General features: G+C 39.3%; 1 protein-coding gene across 1 annotated transcript in view; it reads left to right on the forward strand.

The window, feature by feature from the left end:
• Positions 1-14,346, forward strand: part of PRKCH (protein kinase C, eta) — a 261,067-nt gene that overhangs the window by 111,141 nt on the left and 135,580 nt on the right. The window lies entirely within an intron of this gene.

Genomic DNA, 14,346 nt, shown 5'->3' on the forward strand with positions numbered 1-14,346 from the left:
CTTATTAAGGGTCTGAGTTTTACATATGTGTGTATACACATGTGTGCGTACACACGTGGACACTCACACTTTCTCTTATTCATGCTTATATGCATATTTCTTAACAGAGTGCCTGGTAAAAATTTGCTATGCAACAAATGTTTGATTAAATGAATGAATGAAGTTGCCCAGATTTTTATGTGAGGGTGTGTCGTAGCCTAAATTAAAGCTCACAGGTGATGCCAAGGCCAGGCCCTTTCACAACATTACTGTACCAGTTGCCATGTAGAGATGGCCTTTGAGAAGCAGGCAGTCCCACTGAACCACAGCATCCTAGAGACCTGGGAATGGGAACAAGAAAGCTTTAAGTTGCATTTTATAGTTTTCAATGACACATCAGTATAAGCTGCAAGGATACCACTCACTAATAGGTGTTAGACACTCATTATGACAGATCCTGGGAGGATACAAAACTGTAAAATCTACTTCTGACCTCCAAGAAGCTTTTGGTCTACTTGAGGTAAAAGGCAGTTGAATGATTGGGCAAGATTACAAAGGTTACCTGGAGTAAGGTGCACAGAAGGTCACTAGCCCTGTGCAGTGACTGGGGAAGCAGCGATGGAGAGCGCACCAGGAGCTGGAGTGGTCTGCAGCTACCTTTGGATGAGGAAGCACTATTATGAGGTTTGACTTTGTGAAGGTGAGAAGTCATTCCAGGTGAGAGGAGTGACATGAGCAGGAGACAGGGACATGAGTGGTGAGGACATCACTTTGGCTGGAACACAGGTTTGTGTAGGGGGGTGATGGTTGACATCTTGAAGGGGATGCTGGTGCAGGTTTGGGAGGGCCTAAGACAAAAGGTTGGGATCTAATACAGTTGGGGATGGGTGGCACATTCAGCACTTTAAAAGTCTCTTGTCTTCAACCCTAAATCCATTCACATTATCAATCTAGGTCATGAATTTTTAAATATAAGGTAATAGCTATATGCTCCTCTCTCTGGAGGACCCTGACCACACTTGATTTCCAGGTCAATGAAAAGCAGCCTGAGATGCTACCTGGGACATTATCACTCGGCTTTTTCATACAGAGGAATGTTTACAGGTCCCTGCCTGTTCCGTGTGCACGTGGCCTGTACACGCCACCAAGCTGTCACATTCCCTGTTGTGCAACACGTTTGCCAGCACCTTCAATGAAAACAAAACAAAAAACAAAACAAAAATCAGGATCATGATTTCATTAGTTCTTAACCCAAAACACAGTGCTCAAGCCACCAGACACATGATCTAAAATAAAGCTTTCTGTTTACTGACACTGTCCTTGCTGAAGCAAGATTCTTCCCTTTTTCACAAGTCTGGGCAAACAGCCTCAGCAAGAATGTTTTCATCAGAGGTGTCACTTCTTTTTAATAACCCTTTGATCCAGCATAATTTCTTTTTAGTCTCGGATGGGAATTTTGCCCCCAGGAAGTCCAACAGATCTCATGTGAAGACTCCTGTATTGTTTAGAGTTTGCCACAAATACTGGAAGAAGAAAGTTTTCTGTTATTGATATAGTTTTAAGTGGAAGGCTATAACTTATTGTAAAATAGCTTCTCTTCAGCATCTTTTACCTACAGTTGTAGTGTGAAGCTAAGTACCCTGTCCTTGTGTTTACAGGGGAATTTTCTAATATGACTACAAGAAAATATGGAAAGTTTTGTCTGAGGAAATTCAACCCTTTCATCTCTTATGAGTTATTGTTTCAGGAATGCAGTTCACCAAAGTGCACGAGAAACAGTTTGTAATGGGGGAAGCAGCGAAGTCTTTCCTTTTCAAGTTTCTACCTTATTACCAGTCTGTATCAGATGCTGAGAATAGCTGAACCTGATTCTTACTTTGATTTGAACCTGGGACTGTTTGTTGTAGGCCAAAATACTTTGGTAGGAAAAAAAATGCTTTAGGAGGAGCTCTTATTTTGGGAAAATGAGTCATTTCTTTGTCTATCAATCATAGAAAATGTTCCCCACCAATTTGATTCTGAGATTCAATCAATGCTTACAGAAGTTTTTTTTAAAAACCTTTTTTTTCTAGCTAGCTTTTTCTCTAATTGTCTCTTTAAGATGCCCTTTTTGGAAGAGGAGGTAGTGCAAAGTTTCAGTAATTACAGTTTTTTCCTTTTTTGCTTAGATGGTTTAGGGAATTCTGAATGCCATAGTTCACACCCCACCATTATCCTGTGTTCTGTGTTCAAACCCAAAGGTTAAAAATAATTTCTTAAAGCAAACAAAATTAAAGCAAGAGGGAATTATCGCCTAATTTTTTAGAGACTTCTACAGTTTTACATGAGTTTCCAGTTGATCTGGAGAATAGAAGGAAACACGAAAAGCTTCATTCCTTACAAATCAAGTGAAACTGGCTCCTACCCTCTTATTTAATACAAACATGAAACTGAGAAAAAAGAACTGAAGGCCAGAAAGAGCACAGAGATTTTTAGGCCTCTTTCATCAGGATTACTTTGTTCATGTTAAGAAACCAATTTGTAAGCTTTGGGCAACAGCTCAAATAAAAACTTGTAGAACGGAGTTAACCCTCTACTTTTCAAGGGCAAATGGTGAACGTTTGTAAAGGCTTTACAGTTAGAGGGCATGCGCTCATCCACTGTTTTTGATCTTTGTGATCAAAGATGGATTTGAGGAATTTTTTTTTTTTTAAATCAGAGCCGTATGCTAAGTACGCTACTTCCAAATAAAGAAGGTGAGCAGTCACACCCATTGTTAATGCTTTCAGAGCCTCAGGGAATCCTAGAATGTGTGTCCCATGGACTGTACCATAGTTGACTAGTTACAGTTACAGTTTGTAAAATCAAAACTGTTTCAGTCAATAAAGAACTTGACAGTGAGGATAACAAGACTCCTAAAGAGGCCAGGAAAATAAAAAAATCTGTGTGCATGCTAGGAAATATAGAGAGGAAGTAGAATCAATGTAATTTGAATTATTTTATTAAAATGTTAAAATATTAGAATGTAATTGGATTATCTTATTCAGCTAGAGATGGTATAAAATGTTGGCAGAAGTGTGATTTTCTCTGTCTGGTGGCCAGAATACCATATACTTGGGATTTTAAAACCCAGGTACAGGTGCCTCTAACCCCTATGTTGTTCAAGGGTCAACTGTATAGGTTTTGTCCTCCCCCTGCCCCCTAATATGTATGTATGAAAAGTACCTAACCTTTCTGACACCCTTTTTACCTTCAGTCTGGACACAATCTTGGGCAGAGTTCTCAGGTTAATACCATGGAATCAACAGTACAGGCATATATTTCTTTTCTCAACAGGAAAAACAGTTGCTAACTCCCCACCCCTCGCACCCACATAAATAGCTATATAAGAAAGTCATGGTTTAAATGAAAAGCAAACAACCCAATTTTTTTTAAAAAGTGAGCATCAGGGCAGTGCAGATTAAAACCACAGTGAGATACCAGTAGAATAGCTAAAATGGAAAAAACCAACAAGACTAAATGGTGAGACTGTAGAGCACTAGAACTGTTCATATTACTGATGGGGATGCAAAGTGGTTCAACCACTTTGAAAAATGGTCTGACAGCTTCTCACAGAAATTCTTCTCTTAGGTTTTTGCCCAAGAGAAATGAAAGTATATATCCATGAATGGAAAGCACATGCCAACCAGGATATGATTTTGAACAACGGGTGGAATAAAAGAATAGAGAACGTACTGTATTTGAGCTAGATGTTTGGATATTTTCCTTAGAATGGTCCAGAGTGGACCTAGAGAGGGTGTGTAATCCTATCATACCACTCAGCTCTGTAAACAGCATCTACATAATGAGTCAATGCTGTTTATTAGTTTATTTTAAAGCGATGCTATTAGATGTATACAAATATAATACTGTCCTGTTGTGCTGGTGAAACAAATCTCCATCATTGTATGGTCACTTCTTTTTATTTCCAGTAATACTATGTCTCTTTCAGTGTGTTTTGTCTGATATTAATGTGGCTACACTGCATTTCTTTTGGTTAGTTTTTGCCTTGCATCTTCTTCCATTCTTTTGCTTTTTTCTACTTTTTTTCTACCTATGTTTTAAGAGCGTGTTTTATAAACAGCAAGTAGTTAGATTTTCTTTTTGGAAAGATGATTGAGATTTCCCCCACCATCATTTCTACCAATTCTATTTTTCTAACCTCTCCTGGTTTGGAAGATAAAACCTTTTTTGTTTTTTAAGTGGTTGTACTTGGGATTTTAATGAATCTATCTACTGAAGTCTAAAGTTAGCCACCACTTTACCCTGCTGTTGAGCAATATAAGGATATTAGAATGCTTTGGCTCTGGTCATCTTCCTCCTGGCTTATATGCAATTGTTTGGTATTTTAGATTTAAAAAAATTTTTCTTTTGAATCCCCAATAACTAGACATTATTACTGACTTATTTCTTCATTGTTTGTTTATAGAAGGGTACTTCAAAAAGTTTATGGAACGATTCATATTATCTTTCAATTTTATTTTTCCATGAACTTTTTGAAGTACCTTCATATTTACCTGTGTGTTCATAAATTTTTTAACTCACCATTTTCTTGGGTGGCTCACACCTTCCTTTGAGGATCATTTTCCTCCTTCTTGAAGTACTTGTACATTCTTTAAGTTTATTTAGTAAAGGTATTTGGAGGTGAACTATCTCAGTTTTCTGAAATATCTTTATTTTGCCTTCATTCTTGAAAATGGTTTTACTGGTAATATAGACTCTTAGGAGTTACAAGGAACTTACTGGACCATTTAGCTCAGCTTTTTCTATTCCCAGAGAAAGCCTGCCACTTGGCACAGAAGGAATACACAGCCTTACCACAACGTAAAGTACGATTTGTTAGCCTGGTACTGAAGATGCCCTCTATCTTGCCCCTACTCATCTGCATGCCAGGATCTCCAATATTACCTGATGAGAACCCTTTGTATTAGAGAAGTGGGTTTTCTAGTTGTTCTCCAACACCGATATATACCTGGGCTGATGTCATTCTTCCCAGGTACAAACTTCTCTGCTAACCATGGCCTAAGTTCTACTCTTCCATCGTGGAGCCTTTCCTGACCACCACAGCCCTTGGGAATCTTTTCCTGCCCCTTACTCCTCTGACACCTGCAGATGACACTTAGCTTTGGGTACTTGGTGCTTTTTATCTCTTCACAACTTGTTTCTCCAACTAGAATGTCGTGCATCTGGATCAGTGGTCTCCAGCCTTTTTGATCATGTAGCCATGAGTGAACTGCTCTTGAGCATGTGCCCCCAATATATGTACATTTCCTTATAAGTTTTGTATCTGTTGTATTGTGTATGTTATAAACCCTATAAAATAGCCACAAGAGTAAAATGAGGAAGATGAGGAACAAGTAAGGGGGAAAGGTCTAGTAGTTTCCTCCTGCACCACAGCATACTGATTTGAGAACCTTCTTGGAGTGTTCTTCCCCTACCACTTGATATTCTTAGCCCTAGTAACTATCAGACACTTGGTAAGTATTAGATGATGACAATGGAGCTACTAGGTGTTAAAGTGACTACGTCAGAAGGTGAAGATCAGGGATTCCTTGAACCTTATTTTCTCTTAACCCTGGGCGTCGGTACATACGATTCACTCTTCTTGCAGCACTCTTCCCCATTTTCTGCTCCACTTCCTTTCACTTGTTCTGAAGCCTTCACTTGTCTGTAGCTTTATTGTCCTTCAGAGAAGCCACCCTCTGGTTCCCCCATGTCTGGCCAAGGCTTCTCCCATATCACACTCCCATGGAAATTTTTACTGTGCAGAGTGATAGCCCTGCACACTCTGTCTCCAGCATTAGGCTTTCAGTTGTTGAAGGCATTACTATATCTTGTTCACCGTTAGACCCCTACTTACCACCACAGTGTCCAGAACTCAGTAAATGTTTGAAACCTGTCCGTTGAAAAGCATATAATGGAGAGGGATGGAAGTGGCTAGGTGTCCTTAGAGTCTATGTTGGGACCAAGGTCCCAGCAAAAGATGGTCTGCTACTTAGTACCCAAGATGGGGCAGGATACCTCATTGCCCTGGAAGTGATTTGTGAATTCATTAACAACTTAGGGTTGAAAGGTCTGTTGCTCTTCATTTTTCAGTGGGAACCCTCACAGTTTGTTGAACGAATGTGGATTTAGACTATGTGTTTATGAGATAATGATAAACCTCTGAAATAAACCTAAAATATCTAGGTTTTTGTTCATAGGGTGTTTTGAGCTGGTGCCAAAATCTCCAGGAGATGAGGCATTTTTCACTTCTTATCCAGCTATTTGGAATATTCTTATCTACATCTCCACTTTTCCTAGAAAAATATAAACTTACTCAAGGACACAGACTGGGTTATTATGGTAATAGAGAAAAAATGCTGTGAATGGATTTTAATAAAAGAGAATCCATTTGTCCTGGACTAGTGAAATGTTCTCTTTCTGGTGGCAGAGGGATAACAACACTGAATCTTAGAGGAGGGAATTTGTTGGAATGCCAACATCTACTTTCATTAGAGCTTTCAATCCCTGTCGCTACCAAACCTTTGTTTACACTGTTTAAACTTTTTTTTTTCTTCATCTCTTTTAAATTTTATTTTGTTCCTGATTAAGGCATAATGCAATTGTCAAAAACAACAAAAAACCCAATGTGGCAGCCAAGATATATTTCTCTAAGTTGTTAGCTTCTAACAGGGAGTGATCATGTGATGTAAATGTCATTTGATTAAAACAAAGGTCTCCTTGCCCTTTTCTTAAAAAAAAAAAATGATAAAAAAAAAAATAGCTGAGGTTCACAGCCCTCATATTGCTGTTGCAGGAAATTTGGGTATATGATAGTGGTGTTCTGCCTTCAGTGTTAGGTTTTGAATCCATCTGTTTACAATGAGCAACATGCAATAGTTTTAAAAATTGTGTTGAATCTGCAACACGAGGGAGGTAGCATTGCTCTCATTCCATGTAGTTGGAGAAGGAAATGATTAGGCATCATACTTCTTATGGCTGATATCCTGTAAGGTTGTCCTAAAATCATAAAATCAGAACTTGAGAGTTTAGAAGGGATCTTAGAAATCTACTAGTGGAAAAGGGAAAAAAAAAAAATTGAAAGGGAAATGGAATAAGCTAAACTAAGGGGCAGGATTGTTTTAGTTCTCAGCAGGAAACACATGTTTATCTGGAAAAGATTTTGGTTGGACAGGTTGTTTGTATAAGAATCTTTTTAGTGAGGAAGGAAGACCAACGTAGGGCTTGGAGGCTGAGGTGGGGGTGGAGAGAACAGTCCCTTAGCTTCAAGTGAATGAGAAAAGTACATAGATTTCAAACAGGGAAGCTCTATTTCCATAGGGATGATCTGCTCCTGCTGTTACTTTTAAGTTGTGATGTATACTCATTTTATAAGATATAATTAAATGGTGGCTTTAGTATTAATTGCTATAAGAACAGAAACATAACTTTAAAAGATATATGGAAAGATGTTTCGGATGAAAAGTAGTTGGCAAAGCAGCACATAAGGTATGAAACCATTAATTAAGACTGTGTCTATGTAGTGTATACATTTTACATGTTCACCAAGATATTCAGTGATTATTTGCATAGCAAAGTTTAAGGTGATTTTTAAACAGAAAGTTTTCTTTATAGCTTTCTGTTTTATTTGTGTTTTCTAGAGGGTTCACATATTATCTTTATAAACAAGGACAACAACAAAAGAACAAAAAAGAGAGATCTTACATGTTGCCTCTGCTCTGACTGCTGAAACCACATTGTAGCTGCATTGTCTCCTTACATTACACTTAAAAGGTTATCAGGAGGACAGGAGCGCATGAGTGGGACATTTTATGCCCAGTTAAATTTATTTATTTATTTATTTATTTTTCCTTTTTTTTTTTCGTGACCGGCAACGGATCGCAACCCTAATTGTCGCGCCCGTACCGGACCAGGACCGGCAACGGGATCGCAACCCTCGGTGTTGCTCCCGCACCTTGCTCAGCCAGTGAGCAGCCGGTCTGTATGTGGGATCCGAACCCTCGGTGGGAGCGCCGCCGCGCTTCCCAAGCAGCGCACTGTAGCAGTGCGCCACTGGGCCGGCCCATGCCCAGTTAAATTTAGTAATGAAGGATAAAAGGAAAATTTCTAGATAACTGGAAAGTGCTTACATTTTTAATCATGTAAAACTAAGATATATAATCCAACTTAAGCTTGGAGCTGAGGATAATGCCATTTTGAGATATTTTTCAGATAGGATGACAGTGAGAGAAATGATGGGGACATACCTCCAAATGCTCCAATCCAAATTTGATGGAACAGTAACACTTTTCCTCATCATCCTGAACCCCACTGGTGATGCTCCACTGAGGAATGTTTCATTTTCATTTTTAAGAAAATGGAGAATGAAGAAGTAAGAGCTGGAGTCTAGTCATGGATGAAGTCCACGGGGGAAAATGAAATATTTGTAGAATCACAGCAACAGAGTAGGAATTTGTAACACGTTTTGCAGAAGAGAACTGTAGGATTCTTGGAGTTGATAATAGGGGACAGGAGGGAATTTCTCTTATTAAGTAATATGTGCAGAAAATGTAGGCACAATAATAGTTTCGGATTATTATTGTAAAATTTTCTACTCATACTTTACCTCATTCCACAGAGAACTTAAGGATACTTACAAAAATATGGCAGTAAAATAAGAAATCAGGACCAGGACAAGTATTACATTACTATACCATTACTTTATGATATAGTATTACATTACTATAGCAGATGCTATGGGTGCCCTGTCCATATTTCCTCTCAGCCCACAGAATAAGACTGGAAATTCTGGGAAATTAATGCCCTCCTTCCCCTGATGCAGCCATCAGCTGACGATGAATGGGAGCTAGAGGATAAATACCCTGTTTTTCTAGCCCCCTTGAGGGTGTTCTACCAACTCTTTGAGATTGAGCCTCAAGGAGCTGATCGAACACTCTCAGGTGGGATTGAGCCTCAGTTGCCCACACTGGAAACCTGTTCAAATAGTACACTTTTGTGTTCACTTCCTTCCCTTCCCTTCCCTGTCTCACTTCTGCAATCCAATGGTGCTTCCAGGGATTACTTCCCAAATAAACCATGTACTTGCAAGTCCTTGTCTTAAACTCTGCTCCTAGGGGAACAAATGAGGACAGGTGTGAATAGAAGAAAGCAAGGATAAGCAAACAGTGAGAGAAGAAGGATCTGAAGACATCTCTAGGTTTTTTGTCTGGATGACTCCAAGGATAGTGGAACTATTATCTAGGAGGAAGAGTGGGTTGAAAAAGTGGAGAAGAGGGGTCAGCCAACAAATGTCAAGTTTTAGGTGATTTGGGGATATCTTGGAGAGATGTTGAGAAGCCACTTAAAAATAAGTTTATCAGCTAGAACCCAGAGCTACAGCTGTATATCTGGGAGTCCTAGGTATTCAGGCAATTGTTAGAAGTCGAAAGAAAGTATGAGGTCTCTGAGAGATGAGTGAACATCCAGAAAGACCAGAAAGATGGCAAGCAAAGAACCTTGGCACATACATGTTTAAGGATTGGGTGGAAGGGAAGAGCCAGTGAAGGAGAGTAAGAAAGAGAATTGTAGAGTGAGAGGAACCAGATGCGGTTGCTGGAGCCCAGGCCCCTTTCTTCAAGGACTGAGAAGGGGAGAGTCTGTACAGGTCCCAGAGGTGAGGAATGTCAGAAGGTGATGAGAGGAAGATGGAGGTTCAGGGACCTTTTCTCACAAATGTGGGGTGAGAGTTTGTCCCATGGCTCTTGATGGAATTTTCATGCTGTTTTAGATGGACACATCCAGGAGTTCTGTTCTGATCACCTTTCTGCTGACAGAGGAGGCTGGAGTGATGGGTGAGAATGGGTGCAACTTTCATGGGTGCTATGAGCCATGATTCCTACTTAGGAGAGTCACTCTAGTAACAAATTATTTTCCTTTCCTCCTTTTGCTGATGAGAGCCATTTCATTAGTTTTCAGGGTGGAAGGTTTTTGTGTAGGCTGAGCTTTCTCAGAGGGAGCCAGATGCCTGCCCCATGTATAGTTCCTGTAGAGTCAGGGCTCATAACATATTGAGTCTAATCACTCTCTCTGAATTTGGGGAAAACTATGAGTCATATAGTGAAGCTCTTTTCAAAAAACACAGAAGATTCAATACAACTCAGTGCCATTTGGGGGGCTTTTGCTGCCCTTTTTAAATACCAATACCATTTGTTGCAGCCTATGTTACTGGAAGTGGCACAAATTCCCAGAACCTTTTTCCTATCCCGATTCACCAAGTTCTCCTTCCTTTTTTCTAAGCAGCTGCTAATCTCGGCCCCTTTATGAAGTCTTCCTGAATTAATCAGAGGACTAGATACACAATTGCTATGATTTTCTCTACTCAATATACCCACTAAATGCTCTCACCCACTGGTGGTATATACTTACTGTAAAGGCTCATTTAAGTTATGTATTTGCTCAATACATGTCCTAATCTTTCTCTGTTTAAGTTATTGTCTCAGACAGGGATCATCTACGTTTGCAGTTTTATGCACCATTCTTTACACATACAGTTCTGTGATCAGATGGTTGCTTATTCAGTGTGTTTGACAATGTTAAGTGAAATTCCCTTGCCGCCTTATCCCATTACCTTTCAGGGACATATGTTGGAGACATAAACAGCACAATACTTTCTTGTTCTTTCTTCACAAATAATTTTTGGTTAACTCTGAGGTTTTTCTCACAGTTGTTCCTTCCCATGTGCACAAATGATAAAATAAATATCTCAGGAAGAAGAAAAAAATTCATTCGATAGTGTTAGTAGTTCAACAATAGTAAACAGAGTCTGGCATCCTTACTTCTATCACTGACTGCTTGACCTCACTTAACCTTCCTGTTAGTTTCTGTTTCCTCACCAGAAAATGTATTACTTTCCAGGAATACCACGATACCCAGTATTAATAAAGGACACAGCATAGTGTCGTGTTACCCATAGAGCCCTGGGACAAAATCAAGAGTGGAGATTTGGTGTTAGTTCTGGCACTACCTAGCTAGGTGAATCTTGGATGTGTTGTTTAACTTTTATTCTAAGTATTGATTTCCTAGGTATTCATTCCTCTTCTAGAAAATTAGGCAATTGAATTAAAACTTCTTTCTCTTCCTAGAACTCTGTGATATTGTGAAGTAAGTGTTTTAAGAAAAAGTATAATAGGTAACAGTTACTACCTGCCAGGTACCTTTCTAATTATGTTACACTTATTAACTCATCATGTGCTCAGAATGGCCCTATGAGGAACACTCTTCGTGTTCTATAGATGAGGAAACTGAGGCCTTAGGAGGTTAACAACTTGCCCAAGGAAGCTTATGTGCGGGAGAAGCATTATTCTCACCCAGGCTCCAGATCCCACACCCTCAGCCACTACACTGTCACGCCCATCATGTGGAGAGGCTGTTCAGCCTCCTCAGCACAGCCCCTCACAGACAAGCTGCAGATTTTAGGAAGCTGAAGCGCCTTTGCCGTTAGGCAAATTCAGCTCAACAGAGTTAAATCGTATTTTACATGCAATCAAAATTATTTCTTTTATACGTTTTAGGTCACTAGTCTGGAAATTAAAAAGTACCATGTCATAAGTTTTTTTCTCTCTCATTTAATTTTCTTACACATATTGGAAAATTGGGAACTATGATACATGCTTTTACCCCACATCAGAATGTTTCAGAAGTACTTTCAAATACATATTTCTGCTGCTGGAATGTAAAACGTTAAATTCAGGTAGGTAGAGCAAATGACTAAAAAGGGTGAAATATTTACTATTTTTGAGATAAAGTTAAAACAGTTTTACAGTGATTTCAGAGACATATTCCTCCTCCACCAAGCCTCGTGTGACCAGCACCAATTTCAGTCCAGCACAACTTTTTGCAAGTGAAAACTTACCTTGGAGTTGTTTGGTGACTCCTAGTCATTTGTGCATTCTAAAGTTCTCCAAATGGGTGTGTGGGATGACAGTCAGTTTTTATGAAATAGAATTTTAGTTCAGGATAGTTCATCTTCATTATATTTGACATAATTACTCTGCAACTAATGGGATGGCTTTTCAAAACCAGCTCCTGGTGAGACAGATCAGGGCTCCAGGCCTGTCCACCTCTGCAGATTGGAATGTGAATTTCCATGCTGGGCACAGAGCCAGCTTCCTATTTACTAGGAGGCATTGGGCACCAACAGAGCCAACAGAAGTTGTGATGCAAGTTTTGGCTGCAAAGCATGTTTCCTGACGTGTCCAACTAATATGTGATCTGAGAGATTTCTCAAAGCCCTGGTTGGTTTATGGCAGAACAGGATTAAATAGTCTTTTTTAGTCCTTTTAACTCAGTCCTAAGTAAACAGGAGGCCGGTGCAAACAATGAGGAAGCTCCCTCTTCACCCTGATTATGAAGTGGAGTTCAAGTCTGTCGCCAGGTGAACAGAGTGTGGTCAGAGTGCTCTTTCTTCCTATTGATGGCATCAATCAAGAGAATGGTGACAGTGAAAGCTGTGGGAAAGCATGGGAGCCCCATTTTTCTTACGTGCCCAGATGTCTTGCAAATTCCCAGGTGTGTGCGAGGGTGTGCATGAGTGTGTGCATTCACTTTTTAAACAAAAAGAGGCACACATGCAAAAGAATATTAGTTAGGGCCCAGGACCACCTGTGAGATGTGTGGGGAGCCACCTGGGACAGGGTGAAAGAGACAAGGCCCTCAGGGTCACGGGGTAAGAGAAAAGATTGAGGTGCACCCCCAAGCTGCTGTGGGAACAGAGGGGAGGAGCATTTCACGTGGCTTCAGGATTTGGTGGAGGCCATTTTGGCTCTTAGGCAGATAGGATAAATCTAAGTTAACTAGCTGGGGGGGAAAAAAAAAAAAAAAAAAAGCAAAGGGCAATCCAGAGGGCCAAAGGCAGGAGTGAAGGCTGCAAGATATGACTAGTGCAGTGGACAGCTACAAGCAGTCTCTTCGTTAAGTCCTGGTCTAGGGAATCAACTGGAAAATTCATAGGTCATGTTACTGCTATGGCAATAGCTGTTGAGGAAAGAAAAACAAGATTCAATTCATTAAATATTAAAAATGCAAGTGAGCTGAACTTTTGACCAATCTTTGTAGTATTAAGAGATTAAATAAGTAAGTTCTTGGTAATTGGACCCCGAGGGAGAATTTAATTTGCATCTAGGTATGATAAGTGTTTAGTAACTCAATACAGATTTTGCTCTGGCCAGTATTGAGCTGGATCTCAGGCTGGTGATAACATAGGCTAAATATACGGTGATACCATTAGCTTAATTTTATCCTTTGCCAACAAGGGAACATTCAAAATCTGTTCACTTTGTGGTTACTAAATGACTTCTAGAAGTATCGTGGGAGAGAGTAGTATAGTATAGTAACCGATGTTTTTATGTGACCCTTATCTAAAATCATAAGAACCTGTCAGGAATATTCATTATGACACTATTCCCACAGGGGTTTATTTTATCTTCTTGAGACAGATGGAAAACCTGAAAATGAAAGTAATTAGGCTGCTTGCCAAAGATTACACACACTCCAAAAGAAAAACCAAAGCAGGTACAATTTTAACTGTGCTAGAGCCTCTGAGGGCATTGGAGTCTTAGCCAAATGTGTCTGTGCTATTCTGCATTAATACAAAAAAATTCTACAAATTTAATTCCTGAATAAAAGGAAATCACACTTGAAACTTTGATAGGTATTGTCAAATTCGTTTCTGAAAAATTGGTCTTGAAATAGCTACATATTTTTGAATTGCTACAATGCGCCTAGATTTGTGCTAAGAACTTTGAATGTGCAACCCTCATTCAGTACTCGGAAAACCCAAAGAGGAAGGTGACACCAGGTTTATAGATGAGAACACTGAGGCTTAGCAGTGTGGTGGGGCTGGGAATGGAGTCCAATTTCTACTCTTAATTGCAGGTGCCTATTTCACCTCACCCTTGTCAAATGGGCACTTTATCAATCTTTTTAAGTATGAGGGTACTTCAAAAGTTCATGGAAAAATAGAATTAAAAAATACTAATATTCCCACAAAATTTATGAAGATCCTTCATATTTGCCAATTTCCGAAGTAAAATGTGGTTTACCTGGTTTTTACATAGTGATCTTGGATAACATTGAACATCTTCACATGTTTATTAGCTGTTTGCATTTATAAGTTTATGAATTTTCAGTTAACATCGTCTGCCCCATTTTGAATGGATTGTTCATCCTTTTTTCTTATTGATTTCTACATATTATAAATAGTAATCCATTGTCATGTGTTTCAAATCCTTTTTCCCCTAGTTTGTTTCTCTCAACTTTCTGTTTTGTGCCTTTTGCCAAATAGAACTTTAAAAATTTTAAGTTGCAAAT

The sequence above is a fragment of the Galeopterus variegatus genome, unplaced genomic scaffold (genome assembly GCF_000696425.1).
Source record: "Galeopterus variegatus unplaced genomic scaffold, G_variegatus-3.0.2 Scaffold221, whole genome shotgun sequence".
Taxonomy (NCBI): Eukaryota; Metazoa; Chordata; class Mammalia; order Dermoptera; family Cynocephalidae; genus Galeopterus; species Galeopterus variegatus.